The following is a 27,796-nucleotide window of genomic DNA, read 5'->3' on the forward strand; positions in this document are numbered from 1 at the left end:
GCAAGTCAGGAACGAAAAGACTGTGGGCTCATCCATGGCTGTCTGGTGACCACTGACCCCACCTCCACAACCGGGGCCTCGCCTGCCTGCTCCAGACCCGATACGTGACTACCTACTTACCTAACACTACAAAGTCCTGGGGGCTACAAACGGTTGAGCCCTGACCAAAAGGTTGGCAGTTGGAGTCTACCCAGAGGTGCCTTGGAAGAGAGGCCTGGTGATCTACTTCCAAAAATCAGACATTGAAAACACTGTGGAGCACAGTTTTACTCTGACAATCATAGGGCCACCATGAGTCAACGGCAGCTGATTTTTGTCTTTTTAGTTAACACTCCACTTGGAGGTTGAATGGACATCTCAGATTAACATGTTAAAAAAAAAAATCTTGATTTTACTTAAGTCTTCCTGCATTCCAGTAATGGCTTTCCGTCAAGCCCCAAATACAGGTGGTGTTCTTGCCTTGCACCCCTGCCCCGCCCCGTACCGCCACCATTGGGTGCATTTGAGAGTCTTCTTGGTCTTACCTCCTCACTTCATCGGAACACCACATGTTTCTCTTCATCTCCTCTTCTCTGCCAGCCAGCAACTGTACGAGCCACCAGCTGAGCAGGAGCTACGTTGCATATGGCTCTAAGCATGATGGGAAGGCCCTGTAAGGTTTTTAAGCTGAAGAGTGCCATTGTCACAGTTTTAAAATTATTATTAATTAAGTCTGGCTGCTGTGAAGGATAGGGAATAGTGGGGCACTGTTGTGTGCTGTCGAGTTGATTTCTACTCGTAGCCACCCCGTGGGAAAGAGTAGAACTGCCCCATGGGGTTTCTTAGGCTGTAATCTTTATAGGAAGCAGATCACTAGGCCTTTCTCCTGTGGAACCACTGGGTGGGTTTGAACTGCCAACCTTTCGGTTAGCAGCTGAGCACTTAACTACTGCATCGCTAGGGGTCGTTGTAGTGGGGCATTGGTAGGATGAAATTCCTTCCTGTGGGCCACAAAATCCCTCATGATGTGGGCTGTGCATTCTTCCCATGTGCCAAGGTCATTGTCACCACAGGACATTTGTACTTGCTGTGTGCGCGGCCTCACCTCAAAACAAACTCCTGGGCACCCAGTCACTTTCTTTTTTACTGCCCAGGTTACCTTTCATGATTCTTTCATCTGAGATGACCTTGTTGTGCGTTTTGTGTACTTCTTCCCTCCCCAAACTCCCTCCTCTCACTGCCAGAGTAGGCAAGTCATGAGGGCAGAGACCTCCTGTGTCCCTGACACCTGCCCAGCGAGTATCTCATGTGGCATTTCTGACTTCCACAAGGCTGAACGCAAAGTTGTCAGCAGAGATCTAACACTGACTTTAGAAATACCTGTACTTTCACCTAGCGTGCTTTGGGCTGATAGAGAAAATTATGTCCGTCATCAGAGCTGAGTAGATTTTTCAGTGTTTGAAATTCCCTGGGTGTGTGGTCTGTGATCAGTTCAAGGTAATGAAAATTATGTCCGTCATCAGAGCTGAGTAGATTTTTCAGTGTTTGAAATTCCCTGGGTGTGTGGTCTGTGATCAGTTCAAGGTAATGAAAGTTTTGAACAGATTTCTGGGAACAATCTGAGTGTGTGCTTTTAACAGAAAGTTAAGCCTTCAGCTCACCAAAGATGGTTGTCTGTCTGCCTTGTAGCTGAAAATATGGTTATTATTTCGGTATCCCAGTACTGCTAATTCATATATATGCCTGGCTATGGAACGGCTGAGACTGGGCTTCTGGATGTTTCCATTGATATTTTTGCCTCACTTTGGGTGTTTTTCATTAACAGGTAACTGAAGAGGGAAAACAGGCCTAAAAATAAACCCTGGACATAAGAAGGGATTGGTGTACGCTTGGCTCTGAGTAAGTGGAATTGTAAAATGGATTTCTTATTACATAATGAATGACCTGTCAACTTCCTCTCTGGTTTCTGTGCTTAAAAAATAAATATTACTGAGTTGGCTTTATGGACTGGAAACGGTGAGGATGACTCAAGCTTTCTTGTAAGTGGTGATTTTGCTAGCAGAGAGATGCAGTTTATCTCCATCAGCACTTTATAACAACCTTACTTTTTTTAGCCCCTGGAAGCCAGATGTACATCTTTAGTGAAGAAAAACGTTGAGGATTAAAACGCATATGCTGTGGAGAGAAGCGTAGTTTCTGGTCATCTCTCTTATGTAAACTTGAGGTACTTATTTTTCCTCAGGAAACTGGCTGATTAAAAAACAAACAAACAAAAAAAGGGTTTTTGACCCATTTATCTGCTGCAGGTTCCCTTTTTCTTGTATGTTCTGAGAATGGGTTTGGGAAATGACGGGCTGCCGTGTAACTGCTGGTGAGCTGGCCAGAATGTTCCTGAAAAGCCTTGTTTTGACACCATTCTGAGGCAGCATGGCCTGTGAGGTAGACTCCTGGGGAGGAGTTTTCCTTCATTCTGGGGCCTACGTGGACTGCTGTCAGGGTAGAGAGAACCCAGACTCCTTTAGGAACGGCGCCTTCTGCGGTCTGCTGCTGTCATCTTGGCTGTTGTATCTCACCCAGTTTGCACTGGGGCCTGGTTCTTACCTGAATCAAGAATGTTTTTCTGTATGAAAAGCCTTCCATTTCTGGGGTGAGCGTTCTTTGAACCTGTTATCTCTGGCGCACTGGGAGTGTACACAGATGTGTGTGATGTGTGTTGGCTCTTGGGGTAAGAGGTTAAAGGTGCTTTGTGGAAAGATGGGCCTGCACAAAGCTGTGGTGTGGGTATGTGTCTGGTGCGTGGCGCTGTTCACAGTGGGAATTCCAAGGTAAGGTCTATCCATGGGCAAAGGTGGTGGCAGTGGGCAAGGGAGTCTCAGGCTGGGATTTATAGCAGGTAGGATTTCAGTACACATGGGTGAAGTGTGTTCTAGAAAGGGGGTTCTATGAGCAAAGCTGAGGAGACAGGAAAAAGGAAACTTTTTTTTTTTAAGGAAACAATAGGTAAGCTAGTCTCTTGGTGGTACAAATGGTGAATGAGCTTGGCTACTCACTGAAGAGTTGTAGGTAATCGGTCTACCCAGAGGTGCCTTGGAAGAAAGGGCTGGCAATCTTCAGAAAAATCAGGCCTGGAAAACCCTATGGAGGACAATTCTATTCTAATACCATGGGGTCATCGTGAGTCAGGGCCAACTCAGTGGCTTTTTTTTTTTTCTCTTAACCACCTGGAAGTGTTTGTAAGATATTTCCTCAAGGTCTTGAGAACCCCCAGATGTACGGTGCATTGCTCTGGGGCTGCCATATGTTTTATATAGGGCATGTGGCAAGTGTTGCTGTTCCTAAACACTGGAGTGGTGCTTTCTCTTTGGGCTCTGATGACTGTCCTTTTAGAGGTCTCTGTAACAGAGATGGTTAGCCAGTCCTTGCCAGTTCCCTTTTATTCGTGAAATCCAAGGACACAAACGAGCCAGGTGGCTGTCATTGAGAAGAGCCACGACTCAATTTTTGGGGGGTCAGTTTGATTGTTTATTTTTGTACATTTTATTTAACTTGTTGTTGAGGATATAAACAGCGAAACATACACCATTTCAACAGTTACTACCTGTACCATGTAGTGACATGAGTACATTCTTCAAGTTGTGTAACCATTCTCATCTTCCTTTTCTGAGCTGTTCTTCCCCCATTAACATAAATTCACTGCTCCCTAAGGCTCCTATCTAATCTTTAGAATTTGTTTTCTGTTTGATCCCATATAGATCGTTTTTCAGAGAGCCTAATGCTCAAGTTAGACCTCTTTTTTAGTAGTTAAGCTAAACTGTTGTTCAGTTTTAAGATGACTTCAGGAGATGTTGTTTGGTTTAAGGTTTAAAGATTATCTCAGGACAGTAGTTTCAGAGATTCGTCCACCCTCCGTGGCTCCAGAAAGTCTAGAGTCCATCAGAATTTGAAATTCTGTTCTACATTTACCCCCTTTAATCAGAATTCTTCTATGGAGTCTTTGATCAAAATGTCCAGTAATGGTAGCTGGGTACCATCCAATTCTCCTGGTCTGGTGGCAAAGGGATGGTAGCCAGGCACCATCCAGTTCTTCTGTTCTGATGGCAAAGGAGGCAGTTGTTATGGAGGAAATTAGCCACACATTCCATATCCTCCTCCTATTCTTGGCTCTCCTTCTTCCTCTGTTGGGCCAAGTGAACAGAGACCAATTGTTGTGCCTCGGATGACCGCTTGTAAGCTTTTAAGACGCCAGGCACTACACAGTGAACTAGGAGATGAAACAGAAACACTAAACTTGTTATTAGGCCAATTAACTGGAACGTCCCATGAAACCATGACCCTAAACCTCCAAACTAAGGAACCAAAACCCATGAGGTTTTTGGTTGTACATAAACAGCCTCAGCAGCTACTCTTTTTGTTGTTGTTGTGAATACATTTATCACACAACTTTTGCCAATTCAGCTGTTTACAGGTGTACAACTTACTGACAGCAATTACAATAATCGACTGTGTAACCTTACCCTTAATGTGATTTTTCCATCACCGTTAACCCCTTTTTTCCCCTCCCTCCCACCCCTAGTAACCACTAACAAACTTTGGTGTCTATATACTTACCTTTTCTAGTTTTACTATGTAAGTAAGGTCATAAAATATTTGTCCTTTTGCAGTTGGGTTATTTCACTCAGCGTAATATCTTCAAGTTCCGTCCACACTGTAGCATGTATGGAGACTTCATTTCTCCCACTGGCTGAGTAGTATTCCATTGTATCTATGTACCACATTTTGTTTGTCCATTCATCTGTTGATGGGCATTTAGGTTGTTGCCACATTTGGGCTACTGTGAACAGTGCTGCGATGAACACTGGTGTACAAGTCTCTGCTTTCAAGTCTTCTAGGTGTATAGGTAGGAGTGGAATTGCTGGGTCATATGGTAGTTCTGTTTTTAGTTTTTTGAGTAACTGCCACACTGTTTTCCCCAATGACTATACCATTTTGCATTCCCACCAGCAATGGGTAAGGGTTCCAGCTTCCCCACGTCCTCGCCAACATGTTATTTTTTTTTAATCTTAGTTATCCTAGTGGGAGTGAGATGGTACGTCATTGTGGTTTGGATTTGTATCTGATGGGTAATGACGGTGAGGATCTTTTCATGTGGTTGGTGGCCATTTAAATGTTCTCTTTGGTGAAATGTCTGTTCAACTCCTCTGCCCATTTTGTGATTGGGTTATTTGTCTTTCTGTTGTTAAGTTGTCAAAGTTTTATATATGTTTTGGTTATTAGATTCTTGTTGGATATATGGTTTCTAAAGATATTCTACCAGTCAGTAACTTGTCTTTTTACCTTTTTGGTGAAGTCTTTTGTGAACAGAAGTGTCTCATTTTTTTAAAAAAAATTTTGTGTTTTAGGAGAAAGTTTGCAGTACAAGTTAGTTTCTCATTCAGAAATTTTTACACAAATTGTTTTCAGGCATTGGTTGCGATCCCCACAATGTGTCAGTACTGTCTCCCTTTACCTTTCCACCCCAAGTTCCCCGTGTCCATTTGTCCAGGTTTCCTGTCCCTTCCTGCTTTCTCATCGTTGCTTTGGGCAGGTGTTGCCTACTTGGTTTCGTACACTTGATTGGACTAAGAAACACGTTCCTCATGTGTTGTTATTTGTTTTATAGGCCTGTCTGATTTTTGGCTGGAAGGTGGACTTCAGGAGTAGCTTCGATTCTGAGTTAGCAGGGTGTCTGGGGGCCGTAGTCTTGGAATTTTCTCCAAGGTCTGTCACACCAGTAAGTCTGGTCTTCTTTTGAGAATTTTAATTTTGTCCTACATTTTTTTCCCACTGTGTCAGGAACCCTCTCTAGTGATCCTCGTCAGTGGTTGGTGGTGGTGGCCAGACATCATTAATTCTTCTTAGCTCAGGCTGGTGGAAGCTTCGGTTCATGTAGTCCCTTAGTCCTTTGAACTCTTATTTTCCTTGGGTCTTTGGTTTTCTCCATTCTCTTTTGCTCTGAACATGATAGGACAATAGATGTTTCTTAGATGGCCACTCACAAGCTTTTAAGACCCCAGACACTACTCATCAAAGTCGGATGTAGAAGATTTTATGAACTATGTTATGCCAGTTGACTTAGATGACTCCTCAGACTATGGTCCCCAGCCTTCAGCCCCAGTAACTTGGTACCTCAAGATGTTCAGATGTGTCTAGGAAGCTTCTGTGGCTTTGCCTTGGTCAGGTTGTGCTGACTTCCCCTTTATAAGTGTGTTGTTTTCCTTTCATCAAAGAGTGTTTAATTTTTGTGAAGTTTTGTTTACTTATTTTGTCTTTTGCTGTTTGTGGTTTTGTTATTATATTCGATAATCCATTCTTGAAGGTAGGCCTGACAGCATTATCCCTGCTTGTTCTTCTAAGAATTTTATGGTTTTAGTTTGCACATTTTGGTCCTAAATCCATTTTTAATTTGTTTTTGTATATGGCGTGAGGCATGGACCCTGTTTCATTTTTCTGCATGTGGAAATCCAGTTTTCCCAGCACTGTTTATTAAAGAGACTCTTCTTTCTCCATCAAATGGGCTTAGAACTCTTCTCAAAAATCTATTGACCATAGATGTGTGGGTTTATTTCTGGACTCCCAATTCTGTTCCATTGGTCCTATGAGTCTATTATTATACCAGCACCAGGCTATTTTGATTAATGTAGCTGTATTAAAAAAACAAAACAAAAAAAACCCTTGTCATCTAGTTGATTCCAACTCAAGTGACTCTGTAGTACGTTTTAAAATCAGGAAGTGTGAATCCTACTTTGTTCTTCCCTTTCAACAGTGTTTTAGCTGTTTGGAGCCTGTTGCCATTCCATATAAAGTTGAGAAATGGTTTTTCTGTTTCTGTAAAGAATGCTGTTGGAATTTTGATCAGGATTGCATTGAATCTATAGATCACTTACGATAGTATTGACATCTTAACTATGTTAAGTCTTCCAGTCCATGAATGTAGAATATCCTTTCATTTATTTAAGTCTTCTTTAATCTCTTTCAGCAGTGTTCTATAGTTTTCATTTATAAGTCCTTCATGTCCCTGGTTAGATTTATTCCTAGGTGATTTATTGTCTTAGATGCTGTTGTAAATGGAATTTTTTCCCTAATTTCCCTTTCAGATTTCTCTTGCTCGTGTATAGAACCCCAGCTGGTTTTTATTTGTTGACCTTGGGCCCTACAACTTTGCTAAATTCCTCTATTAGCTCTAGAACTTTCCTTGTGGACTTTTTGGGGGAGCCACAGCTCCTAAGAGAGGCCACGTTCTGGAGCCTACAGGCTTCCCTATTAGGAGAATTACAACTGGGAGTTCCAGTAAGGACTATAAAGGATCTCTGTGGATCTCAACTGGATGGTTTGCCATGTTAAGGACCAAGCTGAGCTCAGGGACTCCTCAGACTTCTCTGGTAAAGGCAGCGCCCTAGAGAGATAATTCCACAGGTGGGGGCTGCAGTCATGGGTTGGGGGGTGGAGTGGGGGGTGTTGCTGATCTATTTTATCAAAACAAGTAAGGCTTTATAGGACTCAGCAATCCCAATCCTGGGTATATACCTAAAAGAATGAAAGCAGAAATGTAAACAGAAACCTGTACACCATTGTTCACTGCGACACAGTTTACAATAGCCAAAAGGTAGAAACAGTCCAAACGTCCATCAGAAGATACGTGGATAAACAAAATGTGGTCCATCCACACAAGGGACTATGACTCAGCCATAAAGAGAAACAAAGTTCTGATGCATGCTACAACGTGGACGAGTCTTGGAAACATTACTGACTGAAATGTCAGACACAAAAGGACAAATATTGTCTGATCCCACTTAAAAGAAAGAGGCAAATGTATAGAGACCAAGCTTGTGAGTTACCACTGGTGGGACAGAGAGGGCAAGGGAGACTCATTGCACTGGGGACACTGTGTTGCTGTTAATGGTGGTGGAATAATTTGGAAAAGGATAGCGGTGATGGTTGTATAACACGATGATTGGAATCAGCGTCACTGAACCGTATATGTAAAAATCACTGAATTGTGTTTTACTTTAAGTATTTTTATCACACATGCACACATAAAAGCTAAAGCTTTACGGGCATTTCTGAATCACAATTTGAGGAATTAAAGACTGTGACGTCTGTGTGGATCTTCCAGTAGGGACAATGGCTTCTTGTGGTTTCCAGTTGATGAAAAGTTCCTGATGACTTGGTGTTTGATAAATCGATTCAGCTCTTTTTTTCCTCTGTTACATTCTGCAGTTCAAATATTCAATGTTCTTTTCTTTCAAACATTTCTTTTCAGTGGTTTTCCCACATACCCAAAGCACACATGTGTAGAGCCAAGAATGCTCTTCAGAGGCCCTCTAGAAACTTCAGAAACTTGCTTTCTCTGGAGAAGCTACAGGTATTAACCTCCCCTCCAACCCAGAAGGAGCTCTGCTAACCTGAAGGTTGGCTGTTCAAACCCACCCGACAACTCTGAGGGCGGAAGACCTCGCGATTGATCTCGTAAAGATTACAGCCTAGGAAACCCTATGGGGCAGTTCTGCTCTGTCCTGTAGGATCACTTTGAGTTGGAATTGACTCCATGGCAATGGATTTGGTTTTTGGGGACATTTGGCAATGTCTAGAGGCATTTTTGGTTTTCATGACTAAGGTGTGGAGGGGGGTGTGTGATATTGGCATCCAGTGAGTGGTGACTACGAACACTGCAGTGCGTACCCTGCAATGCACAGGACGGCCGCCACCACAGAGAATGACTAGTGGGTGGAGACCAAGGATGCCGCTAAACATCCTACAGTGCTCAGGACAGCCCCACCACAGAGAATGACTAGGAGGTAGAAACCAGGGACACTGTTAAACACCCTACAGTGCACAGGACGGCCCCCACCACAGAGAATGACTAGTGGGCAGAGACCAGGGATCCAGGGATGCTGGTCAACACCCTACAGTGCACAGGATGGCCCCACCACAGAGAATGACTAGGGGGTGGAGATCTGGGACGCTGCTCAACACCCTACAGTACACAGGACGGCCCCACCACAGAGAATGACTGGAGTGTGGAGACCAGGGATGCTGCTCAACACCCTACAGTACACAGGACGGCCCCACCACAGAGAATGACTAGGGTGTGGAGACCAGGGATGCTGCTCAACACCCTACAGTGCACAGAACGGCCCCCACCACAGAGAATGACTAGTGGGTGGAGATCTGGGATGCTGCTCAACACCCTACAGTACACAGGACGGCCCCACCACAGAGAATGACTGGGGTGTGGAGACCAGGGATGCTGCTCAACACCCTACAGTGCACAGGACGGCCCCTACCACAGAGAATGACTAGGGTGTGGAGACCAAGGATGCTGCTCAACACCCTACAGTGCACAGGACGGCCCCTACCACAGAGAATGACTAGGGTGTGGAGACCAAGGATGCTGCTCAACACCCTACAGTGCACAGGACGGCCCCTACCACAGAGAATGACTAGGGTGTGGAGACCAGGGATGCTGCTCAACACCCTACAGTGCACAGGACGGCCCCTACCACAGAGAATGACTAGGGTGTGGAGACCAGGGATGCTGCTCAACACCCTACAGTGCAGTGGACAGACTGCACCAGAGAATCGTTCGGCCGCAAATGTCAATAGTGGCAAGGTTGGTTGGTTGGAGTTATGGCCAAAAACTTTGCATATACAGAATACCATCCCCCATCCTCTTTAATAGTTTAGCAAGTATTTGCATTGGACATGAAGCACTGTGGTCAGAAATTATATATACTTCTGTCTAGCCTGTTATTCTTGATATAACCTTAAATTTGGAAGGAAATAAGTATATAGACTTGATTTTGTATTCCTAAACTGTGATTTTCCATTCTATCTTTATTATCTTTTTATTAAAAAATAATACTTTGACAACGTGATCATATGTGTACTTCCATAGACATCAATTTATTTTAACCGTATTTAATTTATAATCTCTTACAAAGGAAAATAATCTGCTTAATTTGAACTTTTTCATGGCCAGTAATTCTGAAATCTAACTACTTAGAATAAGTATACAATTCTCCAAAATAAAAATCCCCCAAGAAAAGACAGTAACCGAAAGGTCTTGACCTTTGCTTAATACCTACTTAAATCAAGTTTTGTTCTTGTTGCTGGGTGCCATGAAGTTAATTTGGACTCACAGAAACCCGGTGTTGCAGAGTAGACCTGCCCCATAGGGTTTCCTTGGCTGTACTCTTCACGGGAGCAGATGGCCAGGTCTTTTTCCTGCATAGGTGAACCACCAACCGTTTGGTTAGCAGCCGAGCGCCTAACCATTGCGCCCCTAGGGCTCCTTAAATAGGTATAATGTATATGTTTTAGTATATAATATATATTATAAATGCACATATGTGTTTGTATTCCCAATTATTGTCGAGCAGCAGCTAAGGCTGCTTAAATTTAAGGCACCACCAGGCCTTAGGTTTGCATCAAATTATTTTTAGAGTTATATCTGTTACGGCTGGCACATGACTCCTCTTCAGACGCTGAAAGTAACTCCAGCAGGTGTGCACTGAAGTCATATCCCACCCACCTGAAGACCTTCTGGGCTTTCTTCATATCCACGATTCTCTGCTGTTTTACAAATCACTCTTCTGAGAGAGGTTTTTCCGTTCATTGCACCTACTTTTCTGTTGTTCCCTGCAGTTTCCAAAGGCAAGAAAAACAGAAGAAATAATCTAAAGCGGTAGCATAAATGTCTAAAATGGTCCCCTACGTCAGCCCCCTTCTGACCATCATCTTCGCTATCTTGTCTCTTCTTGGGAATGTCCCTTCTTCAGCCGTTAACCACAGGCTTCTGTAGCAGAAATATATGACAGCCCACCCTCTGCCTCACTTTTCTTGAATTTGCCTTTGTCCTTCCATCCACTGTGACTTGACTTTTCTGCCAAAGTGCAAACCTGTGCCCTGTGTGTGTAAACTTTGGAGACAGTTTGTAATCAGTCTGATGAGGTTTTATCTCTATGTGAAGGGATTCTTGATTACTTTGAAATTTTGGTGTCTGTAAGGTAAACTTCGTCTGCAAAGATGACTGCTCTGAGTTACAGTCTGACTTGGTTCTAGAGTGCTATTGCAGTTCTTAATCCTAAAAGATTGGCACGTGTACTTGTTGTTGTGTGCTGTTGAGTTGATTCCAACTCATAGCAACCCTGTGTCACAGAGTAAAACTGCCCAATAGGGTTTCCTAGGCTGTAATCTTTACCGGAGCAGATTGCCAGGTCTTTCTTTCCTCCTGTGGAGCCGCTGGTGGGCTGAAACCATTAACCTTTCGGTTAGCATCTGAGTGCCTAACCTCTGTGCCACCAGGGCTCCTTATGTTTACTTGTAAGGGTATCTTTTCAAATCAAATTAGTTTATAAGTTTATTTATACGGGGTAATCAAAATGGGTTTCTTTGACATTTTGGTATGAAATAAGACAACAAAATTGATATTTATCATTCATTTATTCAGCAAACGTGCTTCTGAGTGTTAGGTGCTGGGGATAATGCAGTGAATAAACAAGCATCGTGTTTGAGTCTACCGAGGAGTGCCTCAGAAGCAAGACCTGGAGACCTACTTCTGAAAAATCAGCCAGGAAAACCTCAGTGAGCACAGTTCCCTCTGACAAACGCGGGGCTGCCATGAGTTGGTGTCGATTCCGTGGCGTTTTTTTTCTGCCTTGCTCTCATGGGGTTTACAGTTTAATGGGGGAAAGCGGTGCTAATCAAAACGTGGTTGTGTGCCGTCTAGTTGGCTCCGATTCCTAGCGACCCTGTGGACACAGTAGAACTGCCCCATAGAGTTTTCTCGGCTGTAATCTTTAAGGAAGCGGACTGCCACGTCTTTCTCCCGTGGAGCAGCCGGTAGGCTCCAACCATCGACCTTGCGTTTAAGCAGCTGAGCGTTAACCACTGCACTACCAGGGCTCCCGTGGACAAAAAGTAGCACTAATTAATAGGAAGCTGTCATCGGTAGGGTGCTAGGAAGAATGAATTAGACATGTTAAAGGGAGAATGTAGTGGTTTCCATTGAGGGCTAGGGAAGACTCCTTGGGGACTGGGTCCTCTGGGTGGAGGCCGGGAAGGTTGTGTAGGTGATAGTCTGAAGAAGAGCTACCAGATGGACGTTCTCAACAGAGAGCTCCCATGGCCACGATCCTGAGGCTCAGCCCGTGAGCTTGAGGCCTTGCAGGAGCTGGAAGACCACATGGCTAGAGCTTTGAAGGGGGACAAGAAGTGCTAGAGACGGGGCTGGAGAACAGGGTCGGTAGCAGCCCCTGCAGGGTGGCAAGTCCGCATTATATTCTTAAGACGCTTTCTAGAAAAGGTATTGAAGTGTTTCCAGCAAGGCAATGCCTGTGGTTGGATTAGCCATTTCCTTGTTGTTGTTAGTTGCTGTCGAGTCGGTGCTGACTCATGGCGACCCCACGTGTACACAGTAGAGCACCTCCATGGGGTTTTCAAGGCTGTTACCTTTTTGAAGCAGACCGCCAGGCCTTTCCTCCGAGGTGCCTCTGCATGGGTTCAAACCGCCAACTTTTCGGCTAGCGGTCGACGGTTTTAACCATTCGCATCCCCCAGGGAGTCTTTTTGGTTAGGGGTAGGGGATGTAGGGAGCAAGCGTGGAGTTCCAAGTGAGATTGTTAATGTGATTAAAAACCCACTTCAAAACCTGTGTTGTGTGCAGCGGTTGATGTTTACTCGCTGTTCTGTTGACATTTTTAAGTCTGTTACAGTACACGTCTGCCTTCTCTTATTTCAGACTAACTAAATGTGGCCTTTTCATTTTGTAAACCCAGAGGAAAACTTCATTCTTAAAGTACGTCCTCACAGCAGAAGAATTTTTGGGCTGATGTAGTAGGCTGCGTTTACTCTTTATTTTACATTCCTGGTTAATGTTAAGTATGATTCAAATTTTAATTTAGAGTGCCCTTTTATATTCCATTAATTGAATTATCACTGCTTTGGTTCATGTTTTGGTTCAAAACTTCATGTCGGAGGTGCTGTACTTGACAGTAATGAAGAGCAGGGTACTGGTTGACCTTTAATATTTTTTCCACCTCCTTGAAAGACATTTTTCTGTGCGACTACACTGTTTTGTTTACCAAATATATATGTCTTCAAACCAGGTTTGGGCTGCAAACATCTTTTCAAGCGAATTCTCCTCACGGTGTTTATTTACATGGAACAGTGTCTTTTTGCACTCTATAACCATTTGTCTTTGTCAGCCAGTGTAGGGAGAATGTTAATCTCATATGAAATGCTGATAAGCAGAGGACAGATGGATTTATGGCTCTTAAAACTGCAGAACTCTGTGGCGGTGGTGAGTTGCTGAGCCCTGAGTGAAGGAATGCTGGACTCGGGGGCTAGCAAGGGCTGGCGTGACCTAAGGGGCCACAAAATGGTCATCACCCTGTTGGTGATATAGGAACCCCTAGGTGCTGCAGATGGGATCGTGCTCGGCTACTAACTGAAAGGTTGGAGGTTCCAGTCCACTCAGAGGCACCTTGGAAGAAAGGCCTGGTGATTTGCTTCCGAAAAATCAGCCATTGGAAACCCTACCGAGTGCAGTTCTACGCTGATACGTGTGGGGTTGCCGTGAGTCAGGGTTCACTCAGCGGCAGCTAACAACATCATCTGCCATAACCAAAACCAAACCCATTGCCATCAAGTCAATGCTGCCTCAGAAGGACCACCCTATAGGAGAGAGTAGAGCTTCCCCGTAGGGTTTCCAAAGGTGTGTAATCTTTATGGAATTCTTAGTCATCTGAAAACCCAGTGCCGTCGAGTTGATTCCTAGTGCTGCCATAATAGAAATACCGTAAGTGGATGCCCTTAACAAAGAGAAATTTATTTGCTCACAGTCAAGTAGGTTACAAGTCCAAATTCAGGGCGTCGGCTCCAGGGGAAGGCTTTCTGTGTCGTCTCTGGAGGAAGGTCTTTGTCCTCAATCTTCCCGGTCAAGGAGATTCTCGGGCACAGGGACCCGGTGTCCAAAGGACCCACTCTGCTTCTGATGCTGCCTTCTTGGTGTTATGAGGTCCCCAACTCTCTGCTTGCTTCCCTTTCCTTTTATCTCTTGATTATAAAAGGTGGTGCAGGCCACACCCCAGGGAAACTCTCTTTACCTTGGATCAGGGAGGTGACCTGCGCAAGGGTCGTGTTACAGTCCCACCTAATCCTCTCAACATAAAATTACAATCACAAAATGGAGGACAACACACAGTACTGGGAATTATGGCCTAACCAAGTTAACATGTATTTTTGGGGGGTCATAATCCAATCCATGACAGAAGCAGACTGCCCCATCTTTTCTGTCTTGGAGTGGCTGGTCGATTGGAACTGCCGACCTTACGGTTAGCAGCTGAGCGCTTAACCAGTAAGCCACTGGGACTCCTTACAACTGCCATAAAACCAAACCAAATCCATTGCTGTCAAGTTGATTCTGACTTATAGTGACCCTATAGGACAGAGTAGAACTGCCCCATAGAGTTTCCAAGGAGCACCTGGCGGATTTGAACTGCGGACCCTTTGGTTAGCAGGCGTAGCACTTAACCACTACGCCACCAGGGTTTCTAACTACCATAAAAAAAAAAAAACAGAAGAGATAAATTCTGGTTTTGAGAAACTGTGGAGAGTCAGGAGACATGGACCTGGGAATCAGACAATCCTATCCTGTAGCAGTAACATTTGAATAGGAGCCTTGGTGGCTCAGTGGTTAAGTACTTGGCTGCTAACCGAAAGGTCAGTGGTTTGAACCTACCAGCAGCTCCTCGGGAGAAAGACCCAGTGATCTGCTACCATAAAGATTACAGCTTTGGAAACTCTGTGGGGCACTGGGTGGCGATGGGTTTTTTGGTTCACATTTGAATGGAGACCTGAAGGTAAAGTGAAGATTTCTTTATCAAGCCCAAGTTAGCTAAGCCGATTCCTTGAGCACAAAGATGAAGAGACTGAAGCTGCGAGGTGGCTGAGCAAGACAATATGAATCTTGGGACTAAGACCCTACCCTTCCAACCCCAAGTCCAGCTGAGCATCATTCCACTACGTAACATTTTCTCTTCCTTAAAATGTTTTCTAAATTAAGAGATTTTTTTGGACGGCAACTAACAACAACCACTGAAAGAAAAATTGCCGCACCCCCACCGCATCCCCAGAGCTCTGTGGTTGGAAATGTTCCGATTCTGAAAAGCATCAGTTGTGAACATCACGGTCATGAACTTGCATACATCCTGGTGTTGACGTTGAAAACCCAGATACACCAGGCCAGAGCGGGCAGGAGGGGGCCCCACGATGGCAGCACTGAAGTAGGGCCCTGTTGGTGGTTCAGAGTGGAGCTAGACTCTGCAGCCACAAGACAAGAGTGGCCTGTGCTGGGTGCAGACGGGCTGCCGGGGCCAGGATGCAGGGGCGGTTTTGGCAGCCAGCGCTCCTGGAATTGCCTGATTCTTTTAAAGATCCTGCAAAGTGTTGCAGCGTTTATCATCCCGCGGAAGCAGGGACAGCTTGCCAAACAGATAATATTGATGATAATAAAGAAAAAGAAACTATGATGCTCCTAGTTGCTGGAAAATCTTTTTATCCTATTTTGCAAAAGCCACAGAGTTAAGTAGGCCAGCCGTGTCAGCAACTTAATAAGATAGTTATTCGGGGAGTTAAATTGAAATCATTCACAGAAGGAAGCGCTGGCAAGCCCCAGGCCCCGGGGGATTGGGAGTTTATTTAATTCAAAATTCCTTGAAGCAGATATGAGGAGGCATGCTGTTACTTATGGTTGTAGGCTATTATTGTTTTTCCTAAATATTTGTGAATGTGTGAATCACTCTGTGTGTCAGCTGGGAAGCCACAGGAACGGGGAGGGAGGCGCAGATGAATTCCTTTTCAGCAGGGAGTGAAGTCTCTTGTTCTTTTTTTTTGTACTTTAGATGAAGGTTTACAGAACAAAATTAGTTTTTCATCAGTTAGTACACACATTGTTCTACGACATTGGTTAACAACCCCACGACACATCAACACTCTCCCTTCTCAACCCTGGGTTCCCTATTACCAGCTTTCCTGTCCCCTCCTGCCTTCTAGTCCTTGCCCCAGGGCTGGTGCGCCCCTTCAGTCTTGTTTTGTTCCATGGGCCTGTTCAATCTTTGGCTGAAGGGTGAACCTCAGGAGTGATCTCATTACTGAGCTATAAGGGTGTCTGGGGGGCATACTCTCAGGGTTTCTTCAGTCTCTGTCAGACCAATAAGTCTGGTCTTTTTTGTGAGTTAGAATTTTGTTCTACATTTTTCTCCACCTCCGTCTGGGACTCTCTGTCATAGTGGAATTTATGTTTTCTTTGTTCATTTTAATCAGAAGGCTATGTTGAGATCTTTTAACAGTTCTGTAGGTGTAGTTATTAGATTGCTGTTACTGTGGTGACTAGAAAACAGATTATCTTGGCTTTCATTGAACAAAAAATTAAAAGATTATGCCCTGAGATTCATGCCTGTGGTTTTCTCCAGATCATGGTTTGTTCCATGGGCCTGTTCAATCTTTGGCTGAAGGGTGAACCTCAGGAGTGGCCTCATTACTGAGTTTAAAAGGGTGTCCAGGGGCCATATCTGTCAGAACAGCAAGTCTGGTCTTCTTTTGTGAGTTAGAATTTTGTTCTACATTTTTCTCCAAATCTGTCCGGGACCCTCTATCGTGATCCCTGTCAGAGCAGTCAGTGGTAGTAGCCGGGCACAATCTAGCTGTACTGGACTCAGTCTGGTGGAGGCCATGGTAGATGCGGTCCATTAGTCCTTTGGACTAATCTTGTCCTTGTTTCTTTAGTTTTCTTCATTCTTCCTTGCTTCCGAAGGGGTGAGACCAGTGGAGTATCCTAGATGGCCGCTCATAGGCTTTTAAGACCCTGGATGCTACTCACCAAAGTAGAATGTAGAACATACTCTTTATAAACTATGTTATGCCAATTGAGCTAGATGTTCCCTGAGACCATGGTGCCCACAGCCCTCAGCCCAGTAATTCGGTCTCTCAGGGAGTTTGGATGTGTCTATGGAGCTTCCGTTACTTTGTACAAAGATTGTTTCTTTTTGTGTATAAACCTTCTCATGAGTTTTTACAGTAGTGGTCTCATACAATATTTGTCCTTTTGTGATTGACTTATTTCACTCAGCATGATACGCTCCAGATTCATCCATGTTATGAGATGCTTCACGTATTCATCATTGTTCTTTATCGTTGTGTAATACTCCATTGTGTGTCTGTACCACAGTTTGTTTATCCATTCTTCTGTTGTTGGGTATCTAGGTTCTTCCCATCTTTTTGCTGTTGTGAATAGTGCTGTGATGAACATGGGTGTGCATATGTCTATTCGTTTGACGACTCTTATTTCTCTAGGGTATATTCCTAGGAGTGGGATTGCTGGATCATATGGTTTTTCTATTTCTAGCTTTCTAAGTAAGCGCCATATCGTTTTCTAAAGTGGTTGTATCATTTTGCATTCCCACCTGCAGTGCATGAGAGTTCTGATCTCCCCGCAGCCTCCAACATTTGTCGTTTTCTGTTTTATTGATTCATGCCAGTAATGCCGGAGGTGAGATGGTATCTCGTTGTGGTTTTGATTTGCATTTCTCTAGTCGCTAGAGATCGTGAGCATTTCCTCATGTGTCTCTTGGCCACTTAAATGTCTTCTTTGGTGAAGTGTCTGTTCATTTCCTTTGCCCATTTTTTAATTGGATTATTTGTTCTTTTTGTTATAGAGGTGTTGGATTTTCTCGTAGATTTTCGAGATTAGACCTTTGTTTGATCTGTAATAGGCAAAATTTTTTTCTCAGCCTGTAAGTTCTCTTTTTACTCTTTTGGTGAAGTCTGTTGATGAAGTCTTTAGAAGATCCCAGTTATCTAGCTTATCCTCTGGAGCTTGTGTGTTGTTGGTTGTCATTTGTATTCTATTAATGCCATGTATTAGGGCCTCTAGTGTTGATCCTATTTTTTCTTCTATGTGAAGTTTTTGGCTTTATGTTTAGGTCTTTAATCTATTTTGAATTAGTTTTTGTATATGGTATGAGGTTATGGGTCCTGTTTCATTTTTTTGCAGATGGACATCAGTTTTGCCAGCACTATTTGTTAAAAAGACTGTCTTTTGCCCATTTGATGCACTTTGGGCCCTTGTTGAAGATCAGGTGACCATAGGTGGATGGATTTACATCTTGGTTCGCAATTCCGTTCCATTGGTTAAGGTATCTGTCGTTGTACCAGTACCAGGCTGTTTTAACTACCATAGCTGTACAGTAGGTTCTGAGGTCAGGTAGTGTGAGTCCTCCTACTTTATTCTTCTTCAGTAGTACTTTACTTATCTGGGGCTTCTTCCCTTTCTGTATAAAGTTAATGATAAGTTTTCCCATCTCTTTAAAGAATGTTGTTGGTATTTGGATTGGGACTGCATTGTATTTGTAGATTGCTTTGGGTAAAAATTGTCATTTTCACAATATTGAGTCTACCTGTCCATGAACATGGTATGTTTTTCCATTTATGTAGTGATCTCTTTTGGTTTCTTGCAGTAGCGTTTTGTAGGTTTTTTTGTATATGTCTTTTATATCCCTGGTTAGATTTATTCCCTAGTATTTTTTTTTTTTTTTTTTAGGGACTCTTATAAATGGTATTTTTTTCCTGATTTCCTTTTCATCATTCTCTTTAGTGGTGTGTAGGAATCCAACTGATTTTTGTATGTTAATCTTGTATCCTGCTACTCTGCTGAATCTATTAGTTCTAGTAGTTTTCTCATGGAGTCTTTTGGGTTTTCTGTGTATAGTATCATTTCATCTGCAAATAGAGACAGCTTAACTTGAAGTGTCTTGTTCTAAGGGGAGGGAGGAGTTGGCAGGCAGCTAACCTAGGGGTGTTCACCAGCCTTGCACCGACAAAGTCTCAAGGTTGCCATTGCAAGCACGGATCTCTTTGTTGTTGAGAATGTATGCAACAGAACATGCAGCAACTCAACATTTTTCTACACATATAATTCAATGACATCCTTCAGGTTGTGCGGCCATTCCCGCCACCCTTTTCCGAATTGTTCCACACCTGCTAATATAAATATAAACTCATTGTCTCTTAAGCTTCCTATCTAACCTTTCAAGATGCAAGCACACATCTAAAATTCTGGGGCAATGGAGCTTGAGGCCACCATCCCGTGGGCTGGCAAATCACAGCTCCTGGGTTGCTGATTCTGCCCTGTTTAGGGGCAGGTTTTCTGATTACCTGTACCAGGGGAGCATTGACAGAGTTGGACGTGGGCACCACAGTAACGAGATATGGACTCTGTGGGTCTCTGGAGTGAGCTAAGGAAGGACTTGAAAGCACATCCTATTTAATTTTAAATACCACAGAAAGACATGATCAGGAGGTGAATGATGAAGCTACAGGTATAATTTTCATTTACACAGTGCAGGGCCCCTCTGCATTTAGGAATTCTGGATTCAGAGGATTAGATGTCAGAAGCCCTGGGTGGCTACTTCTAGGGAAAAGTCTTTGTTTTCACTGAGCCCCATGGGAGGAAGACTGCATATTGAAGAGAAGAAGGGAGTGTTTTGGGGTGCATGCTATTTACAACTCTGTATTGTGCCCACCAGTTGCTGTCTTAACTCCTGGTGACCCCAAGTATGTCAGAGTAGAAGTGTGCTCTGTAGGGTTTGCAATGACTGATTTTTTGGGAAGCAAATCGCCAGGGCTTTCTTCCGACATGCTGCCGAGTGGACTTGAACCTCCAGCCTTTTGGTTAGCAGCGAGTGGATTAGCCATTTGCACCCCCCCGGTGACTCCTTTCTCTCCACCAGAGCTATTTCATTTCAGCACTTTCCTCTCTCCTCCCCTTGGGAAGAGAGCAAAGGAGAGAGCACAGAGGTATGTCTGTCTCACACACAGAGTCCTGGACGTTCTCCATTTGCTGTGATTGAGAGGAAATTGGAGGATGGGACAAATAAAAAGGGGAGTGACTGGGGGCTTCCTTATTTGAGGGACTCTTTAAATAATAGGTTCAAGCCAAAATAGGGAGGGACCGTGCTTGATAGGCTTTTAATATGTGTTAAAGTCATATGTCCTTAAACCGTTGTCGTTGTTGTTGTTGTTATTGGGAGACCAAGGACTGTAGAAAACTTACCTCACTGTCCATCTTGAGTCCTGAGAAACTTCACTTAGCTAAGGCCCGGGTTCAGTTCCCGGTCAGTGCATCTCATGTGCGGCCACCACCCATCTGTCACTGGTGGCTTGCATGTTGCTATGATGCTGAACAGGTTTCAGTGGAGCTTCCAGACTGGGATGGACTAGGAAGAAAGGCCTGGCCATCTACTTCTGATGAGGCACTGAAGACACTGTGGATCACAACGGTCCCATTCCTAACCAGTCGTGGGGATGGTACAGGACCGGGCAGCAACTTGTTCCACTGGGCATGGGGTCGCCATGAGTTGGGGCCAACTCGGCAGCAGTGAACAAAGACAACAAAGTAAAATTTTTAAAACCTTTTTTACATGAGGCGTAACTGTATAACTATTCACAAACAATTCTCTTTTTCTTTTTTTAAACCTCCCCACAAATCCATTTCAGGGAGTCTCGTTAAACTTCCACGTTCTGGGGTTTTGGAGTGGTGGAGTTCTTCACATCTGCACGTTCTTATTTTGTAGTCTCTTTGTTATCAATTCATTTTACTATTTCTTGTCCACCAGGTAGGATAAAAAGATAACTGAGCACACAGTTTGCACCAAATAGCTCTGAACAGTCCAGTGGGAAAGGATTTGGGTGTGGGTTCCCCAGAAGGAACTTTCTAGGGCTCTAATTCTCAACTGGGGCAGTTTTGCCCCCCAGGGGATACCTGGCAATGTTTGGAGGCACTTTAGTCATCAGATGTGGGGAAGGGATGCTACTGGCATCTAGCGGGTGGACCAGGGGTGCTGCTAAGCATCTTGCGGTACATGGGAGAGGTCCCACCACCCAGAAGGTCAGTGGTGTCACGTGGAGAAAGCCTGCCTTGGGGCCCTTTACACTTGCTCAGTGTCGCAGGAAGGTTTGGCCAAGACCCTGTGCTTGCTATATGGGCAGCTCTCCAAATTCAGAAAGGAAGCTGGAAATGCTACGGTCTAGGAGAAAAAAAAAAAAAATTTTTTTTTTTTTTTTTGGAGAAGGGAAACCTAAAACCTACTCCATGTTGAGCAAAGCAGAGACCAGGTAGAGCTGGTAGAGGCAGATGGGTTCTGGGCTTGGTGGTTTTCACTTCCATTCCACCGAGGTTTCTCCTGGAGAAGGCAGCCCCTCCCGTTTTATTTCTTTCCAGTTCAATTTAGAGGAAGCTGGAGCCAAGTTGGAGCCAAGTGTTCCCTGAGGAAGGATTAGAACAATCAGGCTGGGCCTATGCTAAATAAATGTATCATGAAATGTCAACATCTTTACAAGAAGGCGGCTAACCATTTTCACAGAACACTGTGCTCTGTGGTGGTATGGGGGTTGCCGCGGCCTAACAAATGCATGTGGCTTCAGGTGTGCCCTGTGAATGCTGTAACTGTTCCCAGGTAGCGCTCTCAGTTCTTCTACATTGCTGCAGCACTGCTAGTTAATGTTGAAACAGAGTCTTCTAGAAGCTTTAAGTGTGATCTCTGATGTTAGGGTTGTGTCATTGTAACTCACCTTACAGTAATTAAGCCTGTGAGCAGAACCACAACTGTGTGTCTGTCCTCCTGTGGTGGCTTGCGTGTTGCTGCAATGCTGGAAGCTATGCCACTGGTATTTCAGCTACCGGGAGGGCCACCCATGGTGGACAGGTTTCCGCAGAGCTTTGAGACTAAGACAGACCAGGAAGAAATATCTGGCTGTCTACTTCCAAAAATTAGCCATTGAAAAACCTTATGAATCACAACAGAGCATGTTTGACTTGCTTACTTTGGACACGTCATCAGGAGGGATCAATTGCTGGAGGAAAACATTGTGTTTGGTGAAGTAGAGGGCCAGAGAGGGTGAGGGAGACCCTTGATGAGATGGATTGGCACAATAGCTGCAACGATGGACTCGAACATGCTGGAGTTTGTGAGGATGACGCAGGACCAGGTGGTGTTTCGTTGTTTTGTATATAAGGTTGCCATGAAGTTGGGGTCTCTGGCAGCTACCTACCTACCTACCATCCAGCCGTCCATCCATCTGCCCACCCACTCATCCACCCATCCATCCGTCCACCATCTATCCCAATTCATCTGTCAACAGAACACTCCTCTGTGAACAATTTGCTGATGCTTCTCTTGCTTTTTTGGGGACCCTAATTCCAGCAGTAGTAGCCTTAGAAAAAAGTAGTTGAAAAAAATGGAAATTTTTTACAGCACTTTTTTAATTCCAGCAGTAGTAGCCTTAGAAAAAAGTAGTTGAAAAAAATAGAAATTTTTTACAGCACTTTTAGGTAGAAAAATATTGTGCCCATATGTCCCCTTCTCTCCGCCACACAGGTAGTTTCTCCTGTTATTACCACCTTACACTCCTGTGTACATTTGTTATAATTGATGAACCAATGTTGATATGTTATTAACAATGAAGGGTACAGTTTACGTTAGGGGTCACTCTGTGTTATATAGTCCTTTGGGTTTTGATAAATCCGTAATGTCTTGTGTGCACTATTGTGGTATGGTACAGAAGTCTCATTGCCCTAAAAATGCCCTGAGCTCCACTTGTTCATCCTCCTTCCCCCTGTGCCCCTAACCACTGACCCATACACTGTCTCCATATTTTTGCCGAAAAGGTAATATTTTAAACATACCACACCTCACACTTCTATTCAGCACTCCCCGTGCCGCGCATATGAGGAAGAATCCATTATTTTTTCCAAACACATCTATCATTTAAGTTTGTGATATTATTTATCTGAGCAAGCACATGGAGAGAAGAGACTTATGAATTCAGGATTTATTTCAGGAGACTTGGTTGGATGGTTTCTGACCATAGGTCAGCGTGCCAACAGCGGCTTTAATGAACAGGGCTCAAAAGTTTTAGTTATCTGTTTTGTTTGGGATGGCGTTGTTTGTTGTTGCTGTTGTGTTGGCTCCAGCTCATGGTAGCCTTGTGTATGATGTAACAAACTGTTGCTCCGTCCTGCGTGCCATCTCCATGGTGGTTGGCATGTTTGAGGTCTTTGTTGTGGGTATTGTGTCAGTCCGTCTCATGGAGGCTCTCCCTAGTTTTTGATGACCCTCCGCTTTACCAGCCATGCTGTCCTTTTCTAGCGATTGGTCTTTCCTGATGACTTGTCCAAAGTAATTGAGTTGAAGTGTCACCATCCTCACTTCAAGGAGCATTCTGGTTGTAGTTCTTCTAAGATCGATTTGTTCGTTCTTCTGATAGTCCATAGTATTTTAGAGGAGGTAGTGAATAAAATTGGCTGATGATGTTAAATGTGTGATTTAAAAATTGGGACAAGTATCATATATATAAGGAGCTCTGGTGGTGCAGTGGTTAAGTGCTTGGCTGCTAAACGAAAGTTTGGCGGTTCAAGCCCACCAGCTCCTCTGTGGGAGAAAGATGTGGCAGTCTGTTTCTGTAAAGATTACAGCCTAGGAAACCCTATGGGGCTGTTCTGCTCAGTCCTTAGGGTCACTATGAGTCAGAATCGACTGAACAGCACACACCACTACCAACAACACATGTGTAGTTTAGGTCCTTGCCTAATGGTTCCTGACATAGACACTCTTAGCTTTTTAATATGGAAATTGTCAAACACACTTAAAAGTACATGGGGTACTTTGGTGTACTCTCCCCTACCTACCCTCAACCACTGTCATCAGTGTGTCAACGAGCTTGTCTCACTGTCATTCACCCGTAAATATTTGAGGATGTATCTCTAGTATAGAAGATTTTTTATACCATATTACCGTTGTTGTTGTTGTCAGGTGCTGTCGAGTGGGTTCCGACTCACAGAGACCCTTTGTACTGCAGAACGAAACACTGCCCGGTCCTGCACCATCCTCGTGATGGTTGTTACGCTTGAGCCCATCGTTGCAGCTTCTGTGTCAGTTCATCTCGTTGAGGGTCTTCCTCTTTTCCACGGACGCTGTACTTTACCAAGCATGATGTCCTTCTCCAGGGACTGGTCCCTCCAGATAAAATGTCCAAAGTATGTGAGACAAGGTCTCGCCATCCTCGCTTCTTAGGAACATTCTGGCTGTATTTCTCCCAAGACAGACTTGTTCGTTCTTTCGGCATCCATGGTATCTTCAGTATTCTTCACCAACAGCACAACTTAGAGACGTCAGTTCTTCTTCCGCCTTCTTTATTCGTTGTCCAGCTTTCACATGCGCGTGAGGCGATTGCAAACACCATGGCTTGGGTCAGGTGCACCTTAGTCCTCAAGGTGACATTTTGCTTTTGAACACTTTAAAGAGGTCTTTAGCACAGATTTGCCCAGTGCAGTGCGTCTTTTGATTTCTTGACTGCTGCTTCCATGGTGTTGATTGAGGATCCAAGTAAAATGGAATCATTTAATGATACTATTATCATCCTGTATGTCTCCTAGGGCTGCCGTGGCCAACTGTCACAAACTGGGGGCCTTAAAACAGCAGAAATTGATAGTCTCAGGTTTCTGGAGGCTGTAAGTCTGAAGTCAAGGCGTCTGCAGGGTTGGTTCCTTCTGGAAGCTCTGCGGGAGGACGACATGATCTGACTGAAGATTCCAGGGAAGAACCCTTCCTGTGTCTCCCTGGCTTCTGGTGCTTTTGGAACCCTTGGGTGTACATACAGCACTCCAGCCTCTGCCTTGGTCATCACACGGCCTTCTCCTCTCTGTCTGTGACTCTTCTCTTTTATAAGGACCACTCCTATAGGATCAGGGCCCACCTTACCCAGTATGGACTCATGCTAACTTAATGATAACATCCTCAAAGATCCTATTTCCAAACAAGGTCGTGTTCACAGGTACCAGGAGTTAGAACTCCAGCGTATCTTTGTTGGTGGACACAGTGCAACCCACAACGGTTACTGTTACCTTACTTATTCTGATTCGGCTACCCTGAGTGGTTCTTCATTGATGAATGCACAATCTACCTTAAATCTTTGCTGCTACATTGTAGGGTTAATTATACAAATGGTTGTGGTGGTTGTTGCTAGGTGCCGTTGAGTTGATTCTGACTCATAGCAACCCCATATGACAGAGTAGAACTGCCCCATAGCATTTCCTAGGCTGTAATCTTTACAAGAACAGATCTCCTGGTCTTTATTCCACAGAGCCACTGGGGGGTTTGAACTGCCAACCCTTTGGTTAGCAGCCGAGCACTTAACTGTTGTGCCACGAGGGCTCCTGATACGTGGATACTTAAATAAATCAAAGACAGAAAAATGAAAACCTTATTGATCTGATTAAGAGATTAGTTTATAATAATTTTTTATTTAATAATTATCAATTTGTAATATGTTTTGTTTTGACTATGTAATAATGTAAACATGGTGATAACTCAAAATAGAGGAAATTTTAGAGTCTTACTGTTACAAGAACTTTTTAAAAAGTAACATTTTAAATATAGTTTTTTTGATAAGTAAAATAAGTTAAGAGTAAAAGATTTGCAAGCATAAAATATTTCATTAAGATAAAATTCTCTAAGAATAGTGGAATTGAAGCTAAAATTCAAGGAGAAAAAGAAATTACGTAAAGGTTTCCAGTGTTAAAGTAGAGCTTTTCGTTTTTTTTTTTTTTTTTAATTAATTCAACCAGACTCAAACCCTTTGCTGTCAAATCAATTTTGACTCACAAAGACCCTATAGGACAGAGTGGACTTGCCCCATGGGATTTCCAAGGAGCGGCTAGTGGATTGGAACTGCGGACATTTTGATTAGCAGCCGAGCTCTTAACCACTGTGCCACCAGGGCTCCTTGATTAACTTAAATAGGTATCAAATTGCTATAGTATTTAGAGTGATGTTACAGTTTTGTTTTTTAATGTCTATGCTTACAATATGTTGAAAATTTCATCCTTTGCATCTACTTAAATTTTGATGTAAAATTTTAGCTGTCAATTAAAATGTGCTCGGTTGCTGGTGATTTTTCTTGCAAAGTGCGTTTACCTGTCATCCCAGCCCTGGGAAGGAGGAGAGGGAATTTGTTCAGGGTCAGGGGCTTGTGGGCGGTGGGCCGGGGATGAACCCACGCCTCTGGTTCCAAATCCGGGGAAACTGGCCGTAGTTTACAGTCGGAGTTCGTGAGAAATGCGTGTTTGCTTGAACTTTTGGAACACAGACTTTGTGTTAAAGGCTCTTGTGTTCCCGTAAGGCTGTACATCTGTTCCCTTGTATGTATTTAAGAAAGTTATTAGCTCTTTAAAAAAATACACTATGGTTTATTAGGGTTGGTGTATACTTTTAAACTTTTAAAGATGATGTCTCGTGTATTTATTTAAATACGCTCATCTAGGCCATTTTTCTCATTTCTACACTGCCTGTCAATAACATCTGAGAGGTGGCTTTTTCTGGATGGGCCCGTATTTTTTTCTCATCGATCGCAGGTTGATTCTTGGAGGCAAATGGCTCAGCTGGGTTAGAACTCCTTCGTCTTAGTGATGGTTCTAGGATGTGTCTGTTCATTACTTGGAGTCATGGTTTTTTCGTGATTTGTTCGTTATAACTCATTTTCTTTTTAATGTGTTTATTGGGAATGAATTTAACCCTCAGCTTATTTATGTTTTCAGTATCATTTTGGAATAGATACTCTAAGACAACTTTTGTTCATAGCAAGGATAAAAACTAACAAAATTAAGTGTTGACTAGGACCATCTTTCGGATTATTGGACAGTTGCCACGTGGACCAAGTCTTCTGCCTAGTCTAGTGTGGGAACTGGCTTTCTTGCTGGTAAGCTGCCTGGACTCTTAACTGATTAGCAGTCAAGGTGCCTAACCTGCTGCTGCTTGGTAGGGTTAATTACACAAATGGTGGTTGTTAGCTGCCATGGAGTTGGTTCCGACTCATAGTGACCCCATGTGACAGAGCAGAGCTGCCCCATAGGGTTTTCTAGGTTGCGATCTTTACGAGGGCAGATGGCAACTGGCCAGCAATCCTAAAGATGTTCTAGTCAGCGCTTAATTTTGTGTCATTTTTATCCCGACTATAAACAAAAGTTCTCTCAACGTTTTAAGGATTGTGCTTGCTCGTGTTTACCCAAAATCAGTGATGGAACTTGGGAGTCTTTAAAAAAAAAAAAAACAACTGCATTTTTAAAGATTGCTTCCTGGAAGTTTTCCTTCTGAAAAGATCCAAGTAGAGCTACAATTTAAATTATGCACTGTGACTCATATGTTAAATTTTATATGCCTAGCATTTTTTTGAGCATATAAGAATATTATTAGTTCGATATTAATTAGGCTTAAACTGTCTCCCCCAAGATATATTTTTATATATATATATATAAAATATATAACCCAAAAATATATATATGAAATATAATATATATTATATTATATTATATTTCACAAAAAGAAATAGTAACTTTATGGTGCAGTTATCAAGGTCAGTGTCATAAGTAAGACGACATGTCAGCATCATGTCATGGCCTGAGAAGGACACGGTTTCTGTTCTGTGGCATTATTGCCGGACACACCTAACATCAGCCTCCTCATGAGAAATAACCGGGCATCCAAGCTGAGAGGCGTTCTGCAGAATACCTGCCCGCCCTCATCCAAAGCGTCAGGGTCCTGGGGGAGGAAGGAGGGCTGAGGAGTGCCCCAGGGGAGAGGGCACCGAGGAGGGGAGGCTTGACGACTGCGTGTAGTGTTGACCCTGGGCAGAAGACCAGCATGAGCGGGACCCCAGGAACGTCTGA

At 43.7% G+C, this 27,796-nt stretch overlaps 1 protein-coding gene across 4 annotated transcripts in view; it reads left to right on the forward strand.

Moving 5' to 3' along the window:
• Positions 1-27,796, forward strand: part of TBL1X (transducin beta like 1 X-linked) — a 236,124-nt gene that overhangs the window by 77,926 nt on the left and 130,402 nt on the right. For all 4 annotated transcript variants that reach the window (XM_064277949.1, XM_064277953.1, XM_064277950.1 and 1 more), the window contains exon 2: positions 1,805-1,878. The gene's annotated coding sequence lies outside the window, so the exon portion shown is untranslated. The remainder of the gene's footprint in view (positions 1-1,804; positions 1,879-27,796) is intronic.

Source organism: Loxodonta africana, chromosome X (genome assembly GCF_030014295.1).
Source record: "Loxodonta africana isolate mLoxAfr1 chromosome X, mLoxAfr1.hap2, whole genome shotgun sequence".
Taxonomy (NCBI): Eukaryota; Metazoa; Chordata; class Mammalia; order Proboscidea; family Elephantidae; genus Loxodonta; species Loxodonta africana.